Below are 24,583 nucleotides of genomic sequence, written 5' to 3' on the forward strand. Positions count from 1 at the left end.
CATCCCGTCAGCCAGAGCCACCGAACTACATCCACTAATATCCCACATCATCCCGTCAGCCAGAGCCACCGGACTACTACCCCTAATATCCCACATCATCCCGTCAGAGCCACCGGACTACTACCCCTAATATCCCACATCATCCTGTCAGCCAGAGCCACCGGACTACTACCCCTAATATCCCACATCGTCCCGTCAGCCAGAGCCACCGGACTGCTACCCCTAATATCCCACATCGTCCCGTCAGCCTGGGGTCAGAACCAGAGTGCTGAGTGGAATAGTCCTGACTTCCATACGAATGATCCCTTTAATAGAAGCCTGGGGTGAGAATCAGAGGACTGAGGGATGTGCCCTAACTGCCATACCGGAGAGAGATCCATTTAAGAGGGAAGATGTGCCTATGGGATGGAGGATGTGTGATGGGTATATGGCCAGGGAGGGGGGGATTCATTTCTGTCATGTGCTCTCTGCTCCTTTCTGGGGGGCAGACGATGGTTGGAGCTTATGTTCCCGGGGATGCTAGATTTCTCCTACCCGGTCAGTGTCTGCAGAGGAGTTGTAGTGGAGTAGGAAAACTTGCTCATAGCAACCAATCACAGCTCAGCTTCTTTTAAACAGCTCTGGTGAAATGAAAAATACTTTGTGATTGGTTGGTGATACACACATACACACCACATACATTCAATTTTATATATATATAGATGGTGGACGTTCATGTTTCTGTATGTAGAATCTCAGCCCAGTATGATGGTCCCTATCATAGTTTAGGTACGAATGGAGATTCTGTTTAAAAGGATTCCAGTGTTACTCATCTGATAATTTGGGATAGAAAAGACTAACGGGATATTCAGACCATTGCTTATCTGGTTAGTGGAGGAGGTTCGCGTTTTGTTGTGTGTTCTGTATACGGAATCTTAACAGAAATGCGCAGATGTGTAGGAAGCTGCTGGCAGTGAGGACACCTATGGAGCATGGACAACCTTTCCCCTCGGTGGGAGGCCTTCCTGTCTTGGAAGAGGCTCGGTTGAGCGCTCCTTCGAGGTCTGCTCAGTCTTGCGTGTCTCTGCAGCGCCATTAGGGAAAGGCTGGCCTGGAGCAAGGAGAGGCCTTGGGAGAAGTCGCTGTGAAGTAGTACAGTCGTGATAATTCTGGCCTTCGTGTTTACTCTGCTCATGGCAGAAGATGAGTGACAGAGAAATGAAGATAATATGCACACAGGCCACCAGGAGTCTGTACGGCTACATACATATATATATTTTAGGTGTGTGTGTATACAGTATATACATATATGCCCCCGAGTAAACAATCATTCGTTGGCGTTGGGCCCTAAACATATTCATCATCAGGCAGTGTTCATTTTTCTTTTCTCCCGATAATGGAGCCAGTGCAGATACTAATTGAGTGAAGAATCCTGATCCGACTGTTTTGTAAACCAATATGAACGTTCCGTCACTCGGTCATCTTTGTTCAAAACAAATGATCGTTCTTTTCTCCAAACCAGGCGACGATCGATCGTTATAGTCAAAATCTACCATTTCATGACTTTGTCTAATGTAGTACAAAAACTTGGCACTCAAAAAGAAAAATTGATTTGACAAACTGTCAAATCAATTTTTCTTTTTGAGTGCCAAGTTTTTATACTACATTGTTAGGTGGCTGGATACCCGACTTGTGCACCTCTCATTGAGTGCTGTGTTTTTCTATTTTGTCTAATGTATGTAACCTCCCTACGGCGGCCGGGCGCTCACACTTTCCGGCATTCAGTGGGGCCCGGCATGTTTCTGTTTGCCTCTGTGATTCCTGTACTGGCCCCATATACAGCTGTCTGCATGGGGCCTAATATTGGTTCTACAGAGCCAGAACCTTCAGTAATGTCCCTTTATGATGTGTCATAAATTGTCCACAGCCCTCTGTGATACTATTCCGATGCGGAGTCCGGCCGGGCGTTGCGCTCGGAGCGCTGCTGCTGGCTTATATGGTACATTTCTTTACTGGAATTCTTGGCCTCATCTGTGCTGAGGATGATTTTTTTTTTTTTTTGCTCAATATAGAGCAAGCCTGGCTTTGCGCGTCTTTGTGGGATGTTGTTGCTCCCCTGCCAGGACTGACGTCACGAGATCTTCATGAGTCATTACCTCATTTTTACATGCTGCCTCCGTTCTCCATGTGTCTAAGCTGGAGACCAACAAATATGGCTGCCGTCACCGCCTTCTCACAGCTTGACACTCAGCTTTCCCATAATCCAGAGTGACAACGTGGCCCGAAATCTGCAGGAGTGGACGAGGAGAGAGTGCGCGATAAAAACCATTACATATAAAATATACATCTTGCCTTGAAGCATTTTTTGACATGGGCCTTCCCTCATATGATGCTGCTGTAGGCATTGGCTTTCTAGGTGTGTGGCCCCATTTTCTACATCACAGACCTGTGTAAGAGCTGTATATTAAAAGCCCTTAAAGACTGTCTTTTTTTATTTTTTTTTTTTTTTTTTTTTTTTGTGGTGAAAATTCCGCTGTTCTCCTGAATCCGGCAATGTTTTTCCTTTGTTCCTGCGCCTCTCCGTTCCTTAGATATGGCCTCCTCCTTCCTGGTATATGAATCTAGTCTTGTTATCCAAGTGGGTGTGATTGGTAGTTCTTTGTGGGTGTGTTCATGAGGACCACACCCGATTGGCTAAAGAGACTAAAAATATATACAGAGATGATGGAGCCCTATCTCCGGAACGGAGAAGCAGAGGAACAAAAGAAAAACCACGTCGGACTCGGGAGACGCTTTTACACCAGATGAAACAATTCCTTACGGTGTTTGGTACGTGACAGATCCTGAACTGATAAAATGGAGTAGAATCCTGTCCTAAACTTTACTTCTGTGTACAGGGTCTAATTTCATTATATTAGATGGCTGTTGATAACTTCCCCTCTCCCCCCCCCCCCGACCGTGGAAAGGTTGGATTGTGACCACTAATGTTGGCGTCTCCATCACACGACCACGCTTTGCATCTGGCTATAGTGTCAGCAGGTGGCGGCACCAGTTTGTCTCCTCGCGCCTTCACTTAATTGACCATTTATGTGATGCTAATGACCAAGAGCCGTTCCCCCCCCCCCCCCCAGCCTCTCAACCTTCAGTATGCCGCTGCTTCCATGTTGGCAAAACTGTTAATCTTAAAAAAAAAAAAAAAAAAAAAAAAATTGAACATTTCCCTCAAATTTTGACAATTTATTAAAAGAAATGTCCTATTTGTCAGCAGAGCAAATGGACAGAGAGATCCCTGATGGAATAATCTATTCCGCCGCTGTGACTAATTATAGTCTCGGGAAATTTTTAGGCAACTGTTGTAAAAACAAAATGGCTGCTGTTTTCGTCGCGCGTCGTGGTCAGAGCAGATGCAGCTGAAGTTCTTCTTAACCCCTTCAGACCAGAGCTTGACCCGATGAAAACAAAGCCGGCGTATTAAAATGGCTTATAGTCAGGCCCGAGCCGAGATGGCGCAGCGATCAGGAGTTAATGAGCGGTGCCGTCAACGAGGCCCTAAAAAGAAAAACTAAAAGCGTTTTAATCAGTATTTTTCCACAGCCTTAAATGAAACTGCAGCATATGGCCGCGCCGTATTCTCTGGCAGAGAACGGATTTGTCATGTGGGACCTTGCTGGCATTCACTGCATGAAAGCGCAGTTCAATGGTCAAGTGATTTCCTGTGCAAAGCTCAGTTTCTCTTTGTCAAGTTTAGTGGGCCGGATCCTGTTTGTTAGACTCTCTGCTTGTCTTGTGTTTTTGGTTTTTGTATGTGTTGGGTTTTTTTTGTTTTTTTTTTACTCTTAAAAGCCCTTCTTTTTTTTTTTTTTTTTTTTTTATTTTATTCTTAATTCTGTTGGTGTTATTTTCTTTATAGATTTTTTTAAATTTTTCATACTATTTTTTTTGTTTTTGGAAGTTACGGCTGTGTGCACACGTTGCGGATTCTACTGTGGATCCGCAGCGGTTTTGGCCCTGCGGTTTCTGCTGCGGTGTACAGTACCATTTAAGTCAATGGAAAATGAAAACCGCTGTGCACATGCTGCGGATTTTTCCGTGGTTTTAAATCCGCAGCATGTCACTTCTTTGTGTGGATTCCGCAGCGGTTTGGCACCTGCTCCATGATCAGGTGTCAAACCGCAGGCTAATCCGCAGGTCTTTTGACCTGCGGATTTCTGGAAATCCGCACGGACAAATCCACAGCAGATTCTGCAACGTGTGCACACAGCCTAAATGTTTAGAAAATTTATAGAGCACTGTTTAGAGGTTTGCTTCTGTAAAAGCTACTAAAAAAAAAAAAACTATTTGGCATTAAAATGGCATAATCACCAAGAAGGAAAAATGGTTTACCGTAATAAATGTTAATCACAGTATGGACAGACATGATACTCATCTGTAAATGATGGAAAAATGGAAATAATAATTTCAAAACATCTCGATTTTATCCATTATGGAGTTTCGGTGCGACATGCAGAAATCTGGGCACTTGCAGCCTCGGCTGCTATCGGTGAAGTTATTAATGGTCGTCTGATGAGGGTTCTGCCACACTGAATGCAATTGGATACGAAAATCATCAAGTTCCACTGCTGGCAGCTCCTGTGTAATCACTGACCAATGACGTCTCATATGTGCTCGATGGGAGACAATACCGGAAACGCTGCAGACCATTGCATCCAAGACAATAGCGAGATTCATTGCTGATGAGGAAAGGCCTCCATTGATCTGTTCCAGCTTTCGGTCTCCCAACTAGAGACCATGTGGGCAATGCCACGAATAGGCCTTCAAAGGAAATGTCATACTAGTCCTACTTCTGGGATTATGGTAAGGGGTGGCATAATGTACAACAGCCGGACCCTCTAGTCTTGATTCCAGGTGCACTAACTGCTCGACTCTATATTAACCTTGGTGGTGGAACCAGTGGTGCATCCATTTTTCCAAAGAGTCCCAGGAGCAACACTATGGCTGGTCTCATGTTGCTAGTGCTACCATGGCCTGCAGAGTCTCTGGACTTGTCTCCTATCCCGTCGCAAACCTGCATAAGGAGCTGCCAGCAGCAGATCTTGATGGTTTTCCCCCAGTGCATTCAGCGCGGCAGAACCTTCCTTAGATGATCATTAATAACCTCACTGATAGCAGCCGAGATGTTTTGAAAATATTGTTTCCAATCTTATGTGCGGATAGATCAGTAACATGTCTATAAATCCTGTGATTTCCATAATTTCACAACTTTTCCTTGACACTGCAAGTTCGGTGTTGAGTGTATACAAGACACAATGGGAAAAAAAAAATGTAAAAAGGTTGAAGTTTGTATAGTAGGCATATTCCCTTTATGTTCCATTTTTACCGTAGTGTTTTTTTTTTCTTGGTGCATTTTTGGAGCTATGTGCAGTCTCCCAGACTTTTTCTAAGCTGAGTTTGCCCATAGGACCACTATCATGCAAACACTTGTTCAGTGTTTGAAAAATAAGGGAACAAAGATATTGGTTCTCTACTAATTATAACTTTGAAAAAAATAAAAATTCACCTAATATTCAATTATTTAAAAAAAAAACAAAAACCTCCCAAAACCATTAGGATATGTGCACACGTTGCGGATTTGTGTGCGGATTTTTCCGCTCGGAATCTGCAGAATCCACAGGTCAAAATGCCTGCGTTTTACCTGCAGATTTTGTGCGGATTTGGCCTGCGTTTTTACACCGGCGGATTCCTATAATGGAATAGTTGTAAAAACGCTGCGGAATCTGCACGAAGAATTGACATGCTGCAGAAAATAAACCTCTGCGTTTCCGCTCGGAATCTTCCGCAGCATGTGCACAGCGGTTTTTATTTTCCATTGCCTAACATTGTACTGTCAATCACTTGCGGATCCGCAGGGCCAAATCGGCAACGTGTGCACATACCCTTAATGTCGGGGCACCGGTTAGTCGTTTTCTGGAGTCATCTGCAATCTGTTCATTGTGGGAAACGGCCGTGATTCTAAACTAAAGGCGGATTGTGGGAATAGCTGCAATTTTATCCTCCCGTGAGTGTCTGCATAGGCGGGATGTCTCTGATTTGGAGGTAGGGAGACTGGCATCTCGGATGGGTGGAAATGTGTACTTTGTGGTTTTTTTGTTTTTTTTTTTTTGTGTGTGTATATATCAAATTTTTGTATTATCAGATCCCAGATCAAAGTGGTTTCATGGACGCAAACGAAACCTTAAGCAAATTAAAATATATAAAATTTTTATTTATTTTTTTTTTTTGTTTGTGACCATCAAACCACTTCGATCTGATGATTCAAAAAGTTCTGATCTTCTGAAATTTATTTGAAGCCACAGCTGAGAAGAGAAAAGATCAAATTTAGGAAAAATCCTGCTATTCTGTCTATGGATGACGGCTCTGTTCACACGTTGCGTTCTGTACTCAGTTTTGAGCCTGTTCAGCTGGAGGTTGGAAGTGTGATCCGAGACGGACTACCGTCTTGTACTGGATTGTTACTTGACAACTAGTTGCACCATGCCGTTGCCAGCTTTAGGCCTCTATCGAACGTCCTGTTTTTTGTTTTTTTTTTGTTGTGTTTTTTTTTTTTTTTTTTCATATAAAAAATGGTTGAGCATTTCTCAGCCTGCCGGAACAGATTAATTTTTTTTTTTTTTTTTTCTGACCCTTTCTATTTTTATCTTAACGCAAGAAAAAAAAAATTGTGAATGTCTCCTACCCGTAAAGTTTGAAAAGAGAAAACAAATTGCCACCTGTTGTTTTTTTTTGTTTTGTTTTTTTTGTGGCCAATTGGTCATGTAAATAGCAGACGATACCAGGTGCCTGTACCATCTGTGTGTGTGTGTGTTAAAAGAAAAAAAAATCAGCTAAAATACAGATGGAGCATGGACGTCTTAATAAGACCTTAATCAGAGAGGTTTGTCAGAATAAAAACTTAAATTTTTTTTTTTTTTTCTTTTCAGACTTCGTAAAACATGCATGACAAATAAGTGGGGGGCAAGTGACCAGATCAAAGACCACGAATGCCAAAAATGTATTTGTACTGCATTTCAGATCTTGTCTGGAAAATGGAGAGTACTGGTATACTCTCCTTCTTCCGAATGAGGCCTCAAGCAAATCCCTCTTGCGTTGGTTTCAGTGGAGAAAAATCTGAATATTTAGAACTTGTCGATTTTTTTATTTTTTTTTTTATTTTTTTTTCCTCAGCCGGATCTCGGGGCCACTTGTCAGTTGGGATTTGGTGTCTGTACAGATTGATGTAAGAGGAGATCCGAGGCCTTGTTCCCAGGCAGTGGAAAATGGCTGCTTCAGAGACTGCTTAAAATCCCCGTGAGCTACAGATGAGTTTCTGCTTCAGACCTCGAAATCGCGCTGCTGAAGACGCAGCAAAGGAATAAAAAACATAACAAATCTATAAAACTAGGCCTCTTTATTAAAAAGGAAAACCAAAAAAAGCTTGGACACTTAAGAGATCGCTAAACGGGGTTGGCCACCAGTTTAGGACATTTGGGCCTAGTTTTTCTTTTCAAAGGTATTGACTTGATTTGGGTTGGGGTCTGTGAGGGACATTTTTTTTTTTTTTTTTTTTTCTCCCCCTTAAGCTGATCTGAGTGTTACTGAATGGATTCACACTTGACTTCAGTGGGGATTTTCACCGGCTTTATAGTGCTAAGGAGTCTTGCGGCTAATTAACACATCAGAGACCAGACAAATGGCTGAATGTGGCGGAGACGTGGGGGAGGGATGGAGCCTCTGCTATCTAAATCTGAAGCATTCCAATCACCTGAGAAAAGCAAAACAAGTTTTGAAAAGTTGTTGCCTGTGTCAAATGGCAGTGCCTTGAAGGTAGATGTGAACAGGGCCTAAACGTTACACTCCATCTCTCAAATTAAAGTGTAAGGCTGGAGTCACACATAGCAACTCACCAGCGATCCTGACAGCGATATCAATGTGTCGGGATCGCTGGTGAGCTGTCACACAGACAGCTTCACCAGCGACACTCAGGGCCTGGCGTCGCTGTGCACGTTAGTAACCAGCTCCCTGCATCAGCGCGCTGGTATCTAAGGGACGCACGTCCCTTGGATACCCGATGTGTACATTAGTTACCAGCAGATCGCTGGTCTTCCGCCTGTCACGCAGCGATGTGTGGTGGCCAGCGGGAGACCAGCGACCAAAAAAAAAGTCCTGGCCTTTCCTGCAGCGATACCGACAGGGGGGCCGGTCGCTTATCGCTGTCACATATAGCGATCTCGCTGGTGAGTTCGCTGTTGTGTCATTAAAATTGTGACTCAGCAGCGATCTCGCTAGCGAGATCGCTATGTGTGACGGGGCCTTAAAGGCCCCATCACACATAGCGACTCACCAACGATATCAACTTGTCAGGATCGTTGGTGAGTCCCTACATGATTGCTGGTGAGCTGTCAGACAGCTTCACCAGCGATCAGCACCAGCGACGCCGAGCGCGCGGCGTTGCTGTGTACTTTAGTTACCAGCGCGCTGAAGCAGGGAGCTGGTAACTAAGGTACACATCAGGGTTTCTAAGGGGCATGCGTCACTTAGAAACCTGATGTGTACCTTGGTTACCAGCTCCCTGCATCAGCGCGCTGGTAACTAAGGTACACATCTGGTTTCTAAGCACCGCCCGGTGCTTAGAAACCCTGCGTTTGCCTTAGTCACCAGCGCGCAGATTGCTGGTCTCCTGCCTGTCACACGCAGCGATGCGTGCTGGCCAGCGGGAGACCAGCAATCAAAAAAATGCCCTGGCTATTCCAGGACGATCAGCAATAACCGGCAGGGGGGCTGGTCAGTGTCACACACAGTGATCTCGCTAGTGAGATCGCTGTTGTGTCACAAAACTTGTGACTCAGCAGCGCTATGTGTGACGGGGGCTTAAGGGTCTCCATATTTAATGTAAGGGTCCCCATACACAATAGATAGAGCCCATGGTTCGACCAGCAGCGAGCTTTCCTAATCTGTCCAAAACTCCAGTGATGTCACCTCTCCTCATTCTGTTTCTCGCGCTGTCCTAGTGTGACCTGGAGGCTGTGAACTGCGGTAACCTTACTGACGTCACCGCTCCTCATTCTGTTTCCCGCGCTGTCCTAGTGTGACCTGGAGGCTGTGAACTGCGGTAACCTTACTGACGTCACCGCTCATCATTCTGGCTCTCATGCTGTCCTAGTGTAACCTGGAGGCTGTGAACTGCGGTAACCTTACTGACGTCACCACTCCTCATTCTGTTTCCCGCGCTGTCCTAGTGTGACCTGGAGGCTGTGAAACTGCGGTAACCTTACTGACGTCACCGCTCCTCATTCTGTTTCCCGCGCTGTCCTAGTGTGACCTGGAGGCTGTGAACTGCGGTAACCTTACTGACGTCACCGCTCATCATTCTGGCTTTCATGCTGTCCTAGTGTAACCTGGAGGCTTTGAACTGCGGTAACTTTACTGACGTCACAACAGCCGGGTTCTTGAGCAGTGAGAACCGGCAGTGGCTGCTGCTCCAGTGTATGGAACTTCGCTCTCTGAACGGGGCTCCATACCCTGGGTGATGAAAGCGGGGATCATCTTGGGGCCTCCAAGTGGATTATTTGTATTTTAATAAATGGGTGAAAGAAAGTAGTTGTCAGTGATTTTTTACAAATAAAGGACTTGCGTGTTTTTCTTTTGACCATGAGGTTAATAATGGGGGTGTATGATAGATTAATATCAGCCTCCAGCTGTCTGCTTTCCCTTAGCTGGTTATTAAAAATAAGGGGAACCCCACACCATTATTATTTTTTTTTTTTTTTTTTTTTTTTTATAAATCTATTTACTTTTTAGCTTACTACATATACAGTTTACTACATAGGCCCGGTACTGGGTTTCTCACCGACCTCTTTCTATCTATTCAAGTGGATAGGACACAAATGGCTCTGGGACTGGTTTTTCCAGTACTGGAAATATCAGGGCTTGTGCAGGAGGCTTAAAGAAGACATCCGCCAATATTGGATTTACCAACTGAATGCGCATATGTATTGGGTGGTGTCTCCTTGCATATATCGGGGGTCGAATTATCGGTCATATTGCATTGCAGTGCTAGGTACTTTTTGTTCCTGAGGAGCGCTCGGCTGAGACGACCATGCATGTGTATGGATAGAACAGGAAAGGTGGCTGTTGGCTGGACGACTAAGTGTTGGGTGTATGGGCAACAAAAAGCCCTGTTCACACTGGTCCACTACTTTTCCATCAGACTTCATTTGCTTTTTGCTGGGCATAAGAGGTCATGGTGGTCCATGAATTACTTTTTTTCCTCTTAGAATGTTAATATAGAGCTTCAGACAAGCCGCCAGGGCAGCGCTGTGGTTAGCTTGGCGGCCCTGCAGCCGCGGAGCCCTGGGATTGAATCTGACCATGGATAGCATCTGCATAGGGTTTGTAAGTTCTATTTCAGTATAGATAACCGGATTACTTACCGGTAATACTCTTTTGTAGAGTCCACGACAGCACCCACTGAGAGAGGGGATCCGCCCCCGGAACAGGAAACCTACAGAGAGATAAATGGGGCGGTCCCCCTCGCTCCCTCAGTTTGTGTTACCGAGAACAACAGAGGAACCGCCATACATGTTTTAGTCAATTTATTTGGGCAATTCATCTATCTTACCCCTATGTAGTTTTATGTTTACTAAGTTTAATCACCTATCTAACTTAAATCACAATCTCCACCACCAAGGAGACTCATGTGTGAAAAATTCTTACTGGAGGGAAGTGAGCGGGTGCTGTCGTGGACTCTACAAAAGAGTATTACCGGTTAGTAATCCGGTTTTTCCTCTTCGCCACGACAGCACCCACTGAGAGATTTCCAGAGATAATCACTTGGGCGGGCACACCGTGTTAAGGACTGATCTACCAAAAGTTAGATCCTCGGTAGAGGACAAATCTAGTCTATAGTGACTATAAAAGGTAGACGGAGAAGACCAGGTTGCAGCCTTACATATTTGTTCAATTGGGACGTTCGCCCTCTCGGCCCAGGAGGATGATATGGCTCTAGTGGAGTGCGCCTTAATCCCCAGTGGAGGGTCTTCTCCTTTTGTCAGATACGCCATTGTGATCGCATCTCTAATCCATCTGGATATCGTGCCTGATGTAACTGCAGACCCCTTCCTGCTGCCCTGGAATGAGACAAAAAGAGACCTACTCTGCCTCCAGGGACTGGTCCTATCTAGATAGGCTAGCACGGCTCTTTTCACATCTAAGGTGTGATATTTCTCCTCGTCCTGTGTTGACGGGTTCTCATAGAATGAAGGTAGGCATATCTCTGGAGACCTATGAAATTTAGTTGCCCGTTTGGGCAGGTAGGACGGGTCCGTCTTTAAAATGAGACTGTCTCGTGTTGTTAACAGGAACGGTGGGTCTACTGATAGAGCATGAAGATCACTCACTCTCCTGGCCGATACTAAGGCCACCAGCATAGCCGTTTTTAATGAGAGGCACTTTGCTGATGCTGAGCTTATGGGCTCAAATGGTGCCTGAGTGAAGGCATCCAAAACTAGAGTAAGGTTCCACGCTGGTAGCCGAGGCACATGCACCGGTTCTGCTCGTTGACAAGCCGAGATAAACTGAGTCACCCATCTATTTGCTGCCACGTTATAGTTAAACAGGGCTCCTAGGGCTGACACGTGGACCTTAAGAGTGTTTACTGAGAGTCTCAGTTCTCGGCCTTTTTGTAGAAACTCTAGAATGGCTGTAATGGGTACTTCACCAGCTAGTTTTGTTGGGTGAAAGGCCAGGAACTTCCTCCACACCTTAGCATATATTTTTGTCGTGGACTCCTTCCTGCTTTGTAGCAGGGTATTGATTAGGTTCTTTGAGAAACCCTTCCGCCTCAGTAGCTCCCTTTCAAATTCCAGGCCGCTAGGTGCAGGGCTTTGGCCTGTGGATGGTAGCAGGGTCCCTGCGAGAGAAGATTCTGGTGCAGCGGCAGGATCCACGGGTCGGTTACCGACATGGCTCTCAGCCATGAAAACCACGGTCTTTTTGGCCAAAACGGGGCTATCAAGATGACCCTCGCCCTCTCCTGTCTTATTTTCCTGACTACTGTTGGTAGTAGCACCATTGGAGGGAAGGCATAGGCTAGTTGGAATGCCCAGGGTGCTTGGAGGACATCTAGAATGTCTGAGTTGTCCGACCTGTAGAGAGAAGCAAACCTTTTTACGCGCCTGTTGGCTCTGGTTGCGAATAGGTCTATCTCCGGTCTGCCCCATTCTGACGCTATCATTTCGAAGACGTCTCTGCTGAGGACCCACTCTCCCTGGTATAGGGCCTGGCGACTGAGATAGTCTGCTCGGGAGTTGTCCACTCCTCTTATATGGAGCGCTGACAAGGAGAGAAGATGGACCTCGGCCATCAACAGAATCTTTCCCGCGATAGACATCAGTGGCATTGACCGCGTGCCTCCTTGCCGGTTTATATAGGCCACTGCGGTGGTATTGTCTGTCTGGATCTTTACATGGGCGCCTCTTAACTGCGGGAGAAAGTAGGATATCGCGTAAAAAATCGCTGTTAGCTCCTTTACATTAGAGGAGGCCTCTATTTCATTCTCACGCCACCAGCCTTGTACCATGTGCTCCTCTAGGTGGGCTCCCCAACCTAAGGGGCTGGCATCCGTGGTGAGTATCTTGGAGGGAGTCACCCACCACTGTACTCCCTTCGATAGATTGGAAGGAATTAACCACCATTTTAGGGATTCCACCACCTCGGGCGATAGGGACATCTTCCCTTCCAGCCGCCCCTGCAGTCTATCTGTCTCCTGCAGAATAGCCCACTGTAGTTCTCTGGAGTGGAACTGAGCCCATTGCACCGCTGGAATGCACGATATCAGAGACCCCAGCAAGGACATGCCCTGTCTCAATGATATTACGGGTCCTCCTGTAGTATTCTGTACTTTATCGATTATGGCCATTACTTTGGCGTTTGGCAGAAAGCACTCCTCAGTTACGGAGTCCACTTGCAGGCCCAAAAACCTTTGACAGGTCACTGGCTCTAGTCTGGACTTCTCCCAGTTAATTAGCCAACCCAGTGTTTGTAGGGATGAGATAATCCTAGCTATTCTCGCTTCACACTGTGTAACAGAATTCCCCACTATGAGTAGGTCGTCTAAGTAAGGGACAACTAGGGTGTCATTCAGCCTTACATACGACATTACTTCCAGCATTAATTTGGTAAATACCCGAGGAGCCATGGATAGCCCGAATGGCATTGCCGCAAACTGGAAATGCTGAATTCGACCTCTGAACCAGACTGCTACCCGCAGGAACCTCTGGTGCCCTCGATATATGGGGAGATGGTAGTAGGCGTCCTTTAGGTCCAAGACTGCCATATAACACCTGGGAAACAAAAGCTTTATTGCAGACTTAATCGACTCCATTTTAAACGACCTTAGTCTTAGGAAGGTATTAAGTTTCTTTAAATTTATTATAGTCCTGTAAGAGCCATCTGGTTTTGGGACTAAAAATAGAGGAGCATAAAAGCCCATCCCTATCTCGTCGTCTGGGACCTCCACTAGGACCTGTTTAGTTAGCAGTACCGCAATCTCCATCTCCAGTGCTTCCTGCTGTGATCGGGACTTCATAGAAGTCAAAAAGAAGGAGTTCGGTGGATACCGAACGAATTCTAATTTTAGGCCTGATGATACAATATTTAGGGCCCACGGGTTTGATGTCACCTTCATCCATTGGCGGCTGAATCTTAATAGCCTGCCACCTACCGATGTAACGGTTTTATCGGGATCTGTCTCCCCTGAAGGGACGTTTCCCGAATAGGTTGCCTCTTTGCTTGGGGTCCCTATTTCCCCAGCGGTCCTGGGGTCTAAAGTCCTTCTTTTTACCGAACGGCGGCTTCCTGTAGGCCCTCCTGTTGAACGGAACATACGGGTTAGGGAACCCCTTCTTCCTCTCCCCCGCTTTTGTCAAAATCTCATCCAGTTCCGTACCAAACAGGTACTTACCCTGGCAGGGTATAGCACACAATCTAGTTTTTGTTTGTGTGTGTCTCCTTTCCACCCCTTCAACCATAAGGCCCGCCTGCCTGCATTGGTCAGTCCTGCCACTCTAGCCGACAACCGGAGAGAGTCCGCGGAGGAGTCGGAGAGGAAGGCCGCTGCTCCCTTAATGAGGGGTATAGAGGAAAGAAGTCTACTCTTAGCTACTCCATTCTTAATATTGTCCTCCAAGTCGTTCAGCCACACCAACATTGATCTTGCCGTACACGTGGCTGCTATTGCGGGCTTAAAGGCTGCCGTACAAGCTTCCCAAGATCTTTTGAGGAATGTATCGGAATCGGCCAAAGTTCCCGAATCCTCTACCGGCAAGGAGGATCTACGGGAGGTAGAGGCCACTTCCGCATCCACCTTTGGGGCTCTCGACCAGGCTGTTTTACGCTTTGACGTTAAGGGGAGGAAGGTTCTCTGACCTTGTTTCTCCCATTCCCTCTTAACTAGGTCTTTTACAGCTGGGACCACTGGGAATGCTCGGACCTTCTTACGGGAAATACCCGCAAACATGTCCTGAGGGGTCTTGGGGTCCTTACTCTCCGGCAACCCCATGGTATTTCGGACAGACTTCACAAGATTACTGACACTGTCCGTGGGGAAACACGTCTGATCCTCGTCCTCTGAGGAAAGGTATTCCTGGGACTTATCGGAATCTAGTTCTCCGGTATCTGAGGGCGACTTTGACGCCAGCGAGACTCCTCCTTTAGGCGAACGTAATTCTCTCACGGAGGAGTGACCCCCTAGACTACTGGAACCGCCTAAGGCCCGTAGTTCCTCTCTTATCATTGCCCGGATATCCTCCTTCTTTCGTGAGGATTCCTCCTGTAAGGCCTCCTCAATACATGATTGGCATAATCTCTTTGGGTGGCCATCCGGGAGGGGCTGCGAACATAAGGCACACTCTCTATGTTTCGCCTTCTCTGTTCTTTTAGCCTAAAGGGTGTATGGACCAGAAAGAGAAGGCTATCAATTATCTATCCTGACCAAAAAAAACACTCACCCGTGAATTTCGTCAGCAACTACCGGCTGCGGTGTCCGAGACCCAGGCTGAGGCGAGGCATGGGACGACTTCTTTTCCTTACGTTTCTTCTCTAACGGCTCATCTTGCCTGGAAGGTCCACTGGATTCCTTCCTAGAGCTGCCACTTTTTCTGGTGCTATTGGTTCTCCTTGTAGCACTGCTCTGTCTACTGCCAAGTGGGGATACCACTAGCTGACCTAATGGGAGCGAAGCTGGGTCATCTAAGGACGACATGACTGCGCACTAGCGCTGTGTCTGTGGCTTCCTTTTAAAGCCTTTGCCATAGCTGCTCCTCCTTCTCCTTTTTTTTTTTTTTTTTTTTTTTTTTTTTTTTTCTTCGTCCACCATTTTTTTTTTTTTTTTCTTTCTTTCTCCCCCTACTGCGCATGCGCGGGCGTTGTCCCGCGGTTTCTGCCTTCAGCCTGATCCCGGAAGTCCTCCTCCACTTCCGGGTTGCCTCTCCTGGAGCGCTGGGTCACCGCAAATAGTGATGCGGCCGGCGACACCGCGCGTCTGCGCCCCCCCTCCACGCACGGGGTCCTTCTCCTGCCGCAGGTATGACTCCCAGCGGCGCCGCTCAGCACACACGCTCAAGCCCTTCTGCCACTCAGGGGGGGGGCGCGCGGCCTCAGTACGCCCAGATGGCGCTAGTAATGCGTCTACCCCCTCGGGGGGGGGGGGGGAGTATAGCCATTCCCCCAGTGAGCTTTGGCACCACTGTCGCCTCCAGCCTCACCTGCATTACACCAGCTCTGGGGGGGGAATACACCTCTCCGCCCGACGCAGCCTCCGGTTCTGGGGCCCCTGCTGCTCATATTCTGCACGCAGGCGGCTACCAGACCAGGCATCCTCTTCTGCGGGTTCCTTTCCAGGAACAGGAATCCAAACTGAGGGAGCGAGGGGGACCGCCCCATTTATCTCTCTGTAGGTTTCCTGTTCCGGGGGCGGATCCCCTCTCTCAGTGGGTGCTGTCGTGGCGAAGAGGAAAATATATATTTTTTTTCGTTCAGGCTGCAGAACAGGATGGATAGGAATAGCCGCTGCACAGGTTAACAAGGTGTGTCGCTGGGGGAGAGCTAGAAGCCTTGTGGGATTTCCTGTTTAATTTCGAATGTGTGCGCAAAAACAATACACAACCCAAAATCTGTCAGGTTCTTTTCGTAAAAAAAAACAAACTTTATTACATTTTGTTATTTTACACTTAATTGAACTTCTTTATATATTTTACGAGTATATTTTTTATTTTTTTAGATTTGTGTCCAAGTACAATTTTTGAGGATCTCTGCAGAAAGTGGTGGATGGGACCCCCTCCCCGCCCTAATATAAAAAGTGAACCCCTAGCATAAATCAAAATTAACATGGTAATTTTATGCGCATGTTGCGTTTGGTTGACGCCTGGTTCTGGAGCGGGTGATGGGCTCTCTAGCCTCCGCAGCCGCTCATAATCTTTTGGGAGAAACCCTAGGGTTGGGTACATAGCGTCCTAAATAAAAAGGCCCAAGGCCCTGTTCACATGTTCTTTCTCACATTCAGTTTGTTCTGTTTTGGGTACAAATGGAATGTGATCCGCTATATCAGTTAAGAAAATAACCAGAGGGGGCCCTGTAGATTATTATTAGGTCCACTTTTTTTTCCCGAACCTAGATGGACACCTTAATCGATGGGGCTCCTCGGCTTCAGTTTGCAGCAGACCACTTATTCGGTTTGTCCATACCTACAAGGAAACGGGCAAACTGGATGTGAGAAGAGACATGTGAACAGAGCCCAAGCAATAGAATGGATCTCCGTTCCCATAGATGTGATTTGACGGGTAGGAGCCATCTTTATTTTAGGCATCGATGGTTTTTTGTATTGAGCGTTTCAAATCATGTACTTCTCTTTTTCAGGTTGTGATCGGGCTGTAGAATGTGGCTGGACATGTCTGAGAAGAGGCGTCCCTCGTAACCGAGGTGTCCTGTGCATGGTACGTTACGTGTTGTCCCTTCTATATAGGGGGAAACTTTTTGGAGTTTTGCGAAATACTTGGAATTTTGAGATTTATTCTGGAACTTTCCCCATAAAACCCTTTCTTGTCTGGGTGACTATAAATGGTGGCAATATCGAGATCCACCCCTCTCCATCAGGGAAGCAGTCTGATGTCATGGAGACTTCCCGGCAGAGTGACTAAGAAGCCGTGACCGGCAGGATGCAGCGGTGATGCGTCATCCCTGCACCTGGCGACAGATCTAACTTTTCAGCATGAGTGCTTTGGTTTTTTTTTTGTTGTTTGGTTTTTTTTTTTGGTTTTTTTTTTTTTAATTTATTTAGAGGTTTTTCTGACTAATCTGCTTTTAGATCGGTCAGACTGAGTATTCTAATATTATACGGGAGTAAATCTGCAGGGTCCGCTGCTGGCTGTTAACAATGGGGTCAAAAAATGCTCGTCTGAACATAGCCCTTAATAAATAAATAAAAAAAAAATATATATATAATTTGTGAGATTTTACTTCTTCCAGGCCGTTTAATTTTTTATTTTTCAATACGTTCTACATATAAGTGTTTTATGGCTTTTTTTTTTTTTTACACAAATGCTATAAAAGATTCTTGAAACTTGCGACGCTTTTTACAATTTTAGACCTTTTTTTTTACATAAAAATGTAATTTCACGTGTTTTTGGGGTTTTTTTTTTAGATGAGGGATAACACTTTCTGCCCATTTATGATTTGTGCTCCTGCATTTCGCACCACTGTTTATTTTCTGCCCCCGCCCCCCTCCCTTTTAGACTTTCTAGTTTACAGTTGTCTCTGAACTAGAGCAAGAAGATTAGCCACTGAATTTTATTTATTTTTCACACCACACACAACGACATTAGGGGATACCTGCTCCGCTGTGTGGATGACATTATACAGCAGTACTGAGCAGTGTTGCTATGAGTCCAGCATTGGGATAAGAGAAACTCTTACTAGAAAGCAGTATCAATCTATATTCCTGAGCCTCTCTCTGCTCTTCCCCTCTCCATAGAAATAGGAGCTATAATCTGATTCCTCAGTGAGATGGCCACCAGTCTTTCTCCATCTACACACGTGGTCAAAATTGTTGGTACCCCTCGTTTAATGTCAGAAAACCCACAATGGTCACAGAAAAAACTTGAATCTCACAAAAGTAATAAATCAAAAGGGACATGTTAAATCAAGGTGTGTCCACTAATTGGCATCACAGGTGTTTACAATCTTGGAATCAGTGAGTGGCCTGAATAGAGGCTACAGATACTCACCATGTCATCAAACACACAGTGAGTATCACATTCAACATAGACCAGAGGAAGCGAAGGAAAGAGTTGTCTCAGGAGATTAGAAAGAAAATTATAGACAAACATGTTAAAGGTAAAAGTTTTACGACCATCTCCAAGCAGCTTGATGATCCTGTGACTACAGTTGCACATATTATTCAGAAATGTAAGCTCCATGGGACTGTAGCCAACCTCCCTGGACGTGGCCGCAGGAGGAAAATTGATGACAAATCAAAGAGATGGATAATAAGAATGGTAACAAAAGAGCCCAGAAAAACTTCTAAACAGATTAAGGGTACGTGCACACGCTGCGGATTAATCCGCACGGATTTTGCAAAAACCGCAGATAATCCGCAGGTCCAAAGACCTGCGGATTATCTGCGGTTTTGCCTGCGGTTTGGTCCTGCGGATTCACTATCTCCACAATGGTGGAGATAGGAACCCGCAGCGGTTTCCGCAGAAAGAATTGACATGCAATTCTTTCTGCGGATTCAAAACCGCAGCAAATCCGCGCTGTTTTTTCCACAGCGTCGGCACAGCGTTTTTTTTTTCCCATTCAAATGAATGGTACTGTACACCGCAGCTAAAACTGCTGCGTGTCCGCAGCGGCCAAAACCGCTGCGGAAACGCAGCGGAATCCGCAGCGTGTGCACACAGCCTAAAGGTGAACTTCAAGCTCAAGGAACATCAGTGTCAGATTGCACCATCAATCATTGTCAAAGTGGACTTCATGGGAGACGACCAAGGAGGACACCATTGTTGGAAAATGAAATCCTAAAAAAGCCAGACTGGCATTTGCCAAACTACATGTTGACAAGCCACAAAGCTTATGGGAGAATGTCCTATGGACAGATGAGACAAAATGGTACTTTTTGGCAAGACACATCAGCTCTATGTTCACAGACGGAAAAATGAAGCATATCAAGAAAAGAGCACTGTCCCTACTGTGAAACATGGAGGAGGCTCTGTCATGTTCTGGGGCTGATTTGCTACATCTGGCACAGGGTGTCTAGAATCTGTGCAGGGTACAATGAAATCTCAAGACTATCAAGGGATTCTAGAGAGAAATGTTCTGCCCTGTTTCAGAAAGCTTCGTCTGAGTCACAGGTCATGGGTCTGGCAACAGTATAATGACCTAAAACACACAGTAAAAAAACACCCAAGAATGGCTAAGAGGAAAACATTGGACTATTCTGAAGTGGCCTTCTATGAGACCTGACCTAAATTCTATTGAGCATCTCTGGAAAGAGGTGAAACATGCCGTCTGGAAAAGGCAACCTTCAAACACGAGACAACTGGAGCAGTTTACTCTTGAGGAGTGGGCCAAAATACCTGTCGAGAGGTGCAGAAGTCTCATTGACCGTTAAGGTACCATTACATTTAGCGATACACCAGCGATCCCAACAACGATACGACCCAGTCAGGATCTCTGGTGCATCGCTAAATGGTCGCTAGTGAGCTGCCAAACAGGCAGATCTCACCAGCGATGCGTCGGCGGTCGTTACTTACCTGTCACACGCAGCTCTGATTACGACTTCTGCCCGCGTCCATGCTTCGCTCGTCGGCGCCAGCAGGAAGCCGGCGATGAGAAATGGACCAGGACGATCTCGCGCGATCAGTGATATCCGGGGGGGCCGGGTCGCAGGTATGTGTCACATGTAGCGAGATCGCTATGTGTGAAGGGGGCTTTACAGGAATCGTTTGATCGCAGTGATTGCCTCAAAAGGTTGTGCAACAAAATAGTAAGTTAAGGGAACCATCATTTCTGTCCAGGCCTATTTCATGAGTTTTTTAAAATTCTGTGGCAGCATGGTGGAAAAGCAATGTCTGACTTTCATTTGTTCATTTTCATAAATTTTTGATTTATTACTTTTGTCAGATTCAAGTTATTTCTGTCACCATTGTGGGTTTTTCGGTCATTAAACGAGGGGTACCGACAATTCTGACCACATGTGTAAGACCGCTTTACGTAGCTTTCTAGAGTAGAGTTTCTATGATCGAGTAGATGGAGCGGGGGGGAAGAAGTGGCTGATAAGTGGAGAAAGAAGCTTATTTCTCTGATAACAGATATATTACAGAGCTTCTTCTGTTGTGCAATTGATTTATGCATGGCTGATAAGTGGAGAAAGAAGCTTCTTTCTCCACTTAACATATATTACAGAGCTGCTTCTATTCACTTATGCAAAGTTTGAAACAATAGTGACCATTTTAGCCTAAATTGTGGTGGAGTAAAATACACCAGATTGATAGGCGCAAGCTTTGAATACTGTTCTGATCACCGGCTGTTGTTTGCCAAATAACAGTCTGGAAACACTGGCGCTGCACCCATGTCCTCAGGCTGTTATTGTAATTAAAAACATTTTTTATTTTACATACATAGTATCATAGTTTTGAAGGCTGAAGGAAGACCTTATGTCCATCTAGTTCAGCCTATTTTTAGTGCAGCTGTTCTGCATTGTTTATCCTGGGGAAGGCAAAAAACCCACAGAGTAGAAGCCAATTTTCTCCATAGGGAAAAAAATTCCTTCTCCTAAGCTGGGTCACCCATCTACCTATAATATTATGTTATTCGTAACCTTCTATACTGTTACTCACAAGAAAAGCATCCATTCCTTTCTTAAATTCATTCAGTGAGTTGGCCATCACCACTTCCTCAGGAAGAGAATTCCAGAGCCTCACTGCTCTTACCGTGAAGAACCCTCTTCTATGCTGGTGCAGAAATTGTCTTTCCTCCAAACGAAGAGAATGCCCCCTTGTTCTTGTCACAGTCCTTGGTACAAACAGTTCATTGGAGAGATCTCTGTATTGCCCTCTGATATACTTGTACATATATATTAGGTCTCCCCTAAGTCTTCTCTTTTCTAGAGTAAATAGACCTAATTTTGATAACCTTTCTGGGTATTGTAGTGAACCAACTCCATTTATCATTTTAGTAGCCCGCCTTTGAACCCTTTCAAGTTCAGTAATGTCTTTCTTGAGCACCGGCGTCCAAAATTGCACACAATACTCCAAGTGTGGTCTGACGAGTGATTTGTACAAAGGGAGAATTATGTTTTCATCTCGTGTCCCCAGACCCCTTCTAATGCATCCCATGACCCTATTTGCTTTGGTGGCAGCTGCCTGACACTGGGCACTCCAATTTAGCTTCTCATTGACTAAGATGCCTAAGTCTTTTTCCATGTCTGATTTCCCCAGCATTTTGTCCAGCAACAGCGCCACACCTGTTAATGGGTCGTGTCTGGTATTGCAGCAAACCTCCATTAAAGTGGATGGGAGTGTGCTGCACACAATCTGTGGCCTGTGCAAAAATCCAATCCTGAACCCCATTTTTATTTTTTTTTCAATCTGAAAAAGTAATGTAAATGTATTTATTTATTTTTTTTTTTTAAACTTTGCTCACTCATCTTCTGGAGTAGTGTGGCCTCGTTAATTGCTCTCCTGGTGTTCCAGCAAGGGTCTTCCTCGTTTTCTGGGCACTGCGATGGCGGCAGCGCTGCCGGTGGTCTCCTTACACCAGTACGGGCGGATCACTGTTGCGCACATCTGACAGGAGTAGATGGGAACATCCTCCAGACTGGACTGGAGGCAGATTATATCAGTCACTGTACTGTGGACCTGTCAGGACCTATAAAACGCTCCTCAAGTCACTCGCTCAGGCCGTGGCCTACTTTCTCGGCTTAATTCTGCTTCATTAAATATTGCTGCTGCGGCAGAAGGCGACGGAGCTCATCCTGCAATTAACAGTCGCTCACTGCCCTGCTAGACATAAGGACTTTGTTAGCACAGCGTGGTGTGGTGCGGGGTTTTTTTCTTTCCCGCCACTCTGTTGGTACTTCTAGTATTTAAAAAAAAAAAAAAAAAAAAAAAAAAAAGCTGTTTTCTGGGCCCAGCTGAAGTGTTGCTCTTCTCCCGCTCCCTGCCGTGACCATCGGTGCCAGTCTACAAGTATAACTTGCACGGAGTTTACTTTTCAGCTTTTTCTCTTGTAGTTTGACAGGTAATTCACTGAAAAAAGGACAAAAAAAAATCAATAAAAACCTCACTGAATGAGAGAGAAAGCCACCATATTTGCAATACCATGTCCAGACACAAATGCACAAACAGGATGAAGCAGGCCCCCATGTTAAAGGTGGGGGCAGACAGGGGCAAAATGCTTAAAAACACCACTTACTAAACCACCAAATGCCCCTCTGTGGGCCTCGTTTGGCTCCCCTCTGTGGGCCTCGTTTGGCTCCCCTCTGTGGGCCTCGTTTGGCTCCCCTCTGTGGGCCTCGTTTGGCTCCCCTCTGTGGGCCTCGTTTGGCTCCCCTCTGTGGGCCTCGTTTGGCTCCCCTCTGTGGGCCTCGTTTGGCTCCCCTCTGTGGGCCTCGTTTGGCTCCCCTCTGTGGGCCTCGTTTGGCTCCCCTCTGTGGGCCTCGTTTGGCTCCCCTCTGTGGGCCTCGTTTGGCTCCCCTCTGTGGGCCTCGTTTGGCTCCCCTCTGTGGGCCTCGTTTGGCTCCCCTCTGTGGGCCTCGTTTGGCTCCCCTCTGTGGGCCTCGTTTGGCTCCCCTCTGTGGGCCTCGTTTGGCTCCCCTCTGTGGGCCTCGTTTGGCTCCCCTCTGTGGGCCTCGTTTGGCTCCCCTCTGTGGGCCTCGTTTGGCTCCCCTCTGTGGGCCTCGTTTGGCTCCCCTCTGTGGGCCTCGTTTGGCTCCCCTCTGTGGGCCTCGTTTGGCTCCCCTCTGTGGGCCTCGTTTGGCTCCCCTCTGTGGGCCTCGTTTGGCTCCCCTCTGTGGGCCTCGTTTGGCTCCCCTCTGTGGGCCTCGTTTGGCTCCCCTCTGTGGGCCTCGTTTGGCTCCCCTCTGTGGGCCTCGTTTGGCTCCCCTCTGTGGGCCTCGTTTGGCTCCCCTCTGTGGGCCTCGTTTGGCTCCCCTCTGTGGGCCTCGTTTGGCTCCCCTCTGTGGGCCTCGTTTGGCTCCCCTCTGTGGGCCTCGTTTGGCTCCCCTCTGTGGGCCTCGTTTGGCTCCCCTCTGTGGGCCTCGTTTGGCTCCCCTCTGTGGGCCTCGTTTGGCTCCCCTCTGTGGGCCTCGTTTGGCTCCCCTCTGTGGGCCTCGTTTGGCTCCCCTCTGTGGGCCTCGTTTGGCTCCCCTCTGTGGGCCTCGTTTGGCTCCCCTCTGTGGGCCTCGTTTGGCTCCCCTCTGTGGGCCTCGTTTGGCTCCCCTCTGTGGGCCTCGTTTGGCTCCCCTCTGTGGGCCTCGTTTGGCTCCCCTCTGTGGGCCTCGTTTGGCTCCCCTCTGTGGGCCTCGTTTGGCTCCCCTCTGTGGGCCTCGTTTGGCTCCCCTCTGTGGGCCTCGTTTGGCTCCCCTCTGTGGGCCTCGTTTGGCTCCCCTCTGTGGGCCTCGTTTGGCTCCCCTCTGTGGGCCTCGTTTGGCTCCCCTCGTTCGGCCTCGTTTGGCTCCCCTCGTTCGGCCTCGTTTGGCTCCCCTCGTTCGGCCTCGTTTGGCTCCCCTCGTTCGGCCTCGTTTGGCTCCCCTCGTTCGGCCTCGTTTGGCACCCCTCTTTGCAGTCGCATGGGCTCCTAAAAATTAGTTAGACACCAGGCCAGCCTCAACCCTCCCATTTACAGACCCTTGTTCTGTGACTTCCAATAATCCAGACTGTCTAGAGATCTCCCGATTATCCCGAATTACAGGAATTTTACTGGGTGACCAAAATTGTCTCCATTAGATTTCTCTGGAAACTCTGCCGTTCCTCTCGTTAACGCTCCTTTTGTAATGAACATGACAGATGTCGTGATCGGCTCCCCGCTGATGGTGTGTGGCCACGCCTTATTGACAATTCTGATTTAGTTGCTCATTTTCAGGAGGAAAGGTCTGATTCGTTCCTCAGGATATCGGGAGACGTGTCCTAATGTCTGTGTCTAGTCATTTTTATCTACTGTCTTTACCTTGCAAAAATTAAAAAATAAAAAATCCAGTTTTGCACACACTAACCACTCACTGCTGCAAGTGAAATTTCACAGGTTTGTGTGAACAGTGCTGCATCACGTCATGGAAATACAAGCACTGGTCGATGTGCACTCATCAGCGCCCATGGACGTGTAGGGTGTGTGCAGACAGTGCGCCGATGTTTCCATGTTGTGAATGCCTTAAACCTGTGAGGATTGGGCATGTACAACATACCTCCACCATCTTGGCTCTGTCATCTGCTTTCAGGGAAAAGTCTGGAAAGTACCTGAAGTTTAGCTCTAAAGCCAGCAGAATAGTGAGTGCAGCTCTGGAGTATAATACAGGATGTAA

At 46.8% G+C, this 24,583-nt stretch overlaps 1 protein-coding gene across 2 annotated transcripts in view; it reads left to right on the top strand.

Moving 5' to 3' along the window:
• Positions 1-24,583, top strand: part of ZHX2 (zinc fingers and homeoboxes 2) — a 54,892-nt gene that overhangs the window by 13,509 nt on the left and 16,800 nt on the right. Inside the window, exon 2 of one of the 2 annotated variants that reach the window (XM_073590278.1) lies at positions 16,927-17,003. The exons of the other annotated variant lie outside the window; for it this stretch is intronic. The gene's annotated coding sequence lies outside the window, so the exon portion shown is untranslated. The remainder of the gene's footprint in view (positions 1-16,926; positions 17,004-24,583) is intronic. 2 annotated transcript variants of the gene reach the window in all.

Source organism: Dendrobates tinctorius, unplaced genomic scaffold (genome assembly GCF_039654945.1).
Source record: "Dendrobates tinctorius isolate UK_male_01 unplaced genomic scaffold, ASM3965494v1 ptg000116l, whole genome shotgun sequence".
NCBI lineage: Eukaryota > Metazoa > Chordata > Amphibia > Anura > Dendrobatidae > Dendrobates > Dendrobates tinctorius.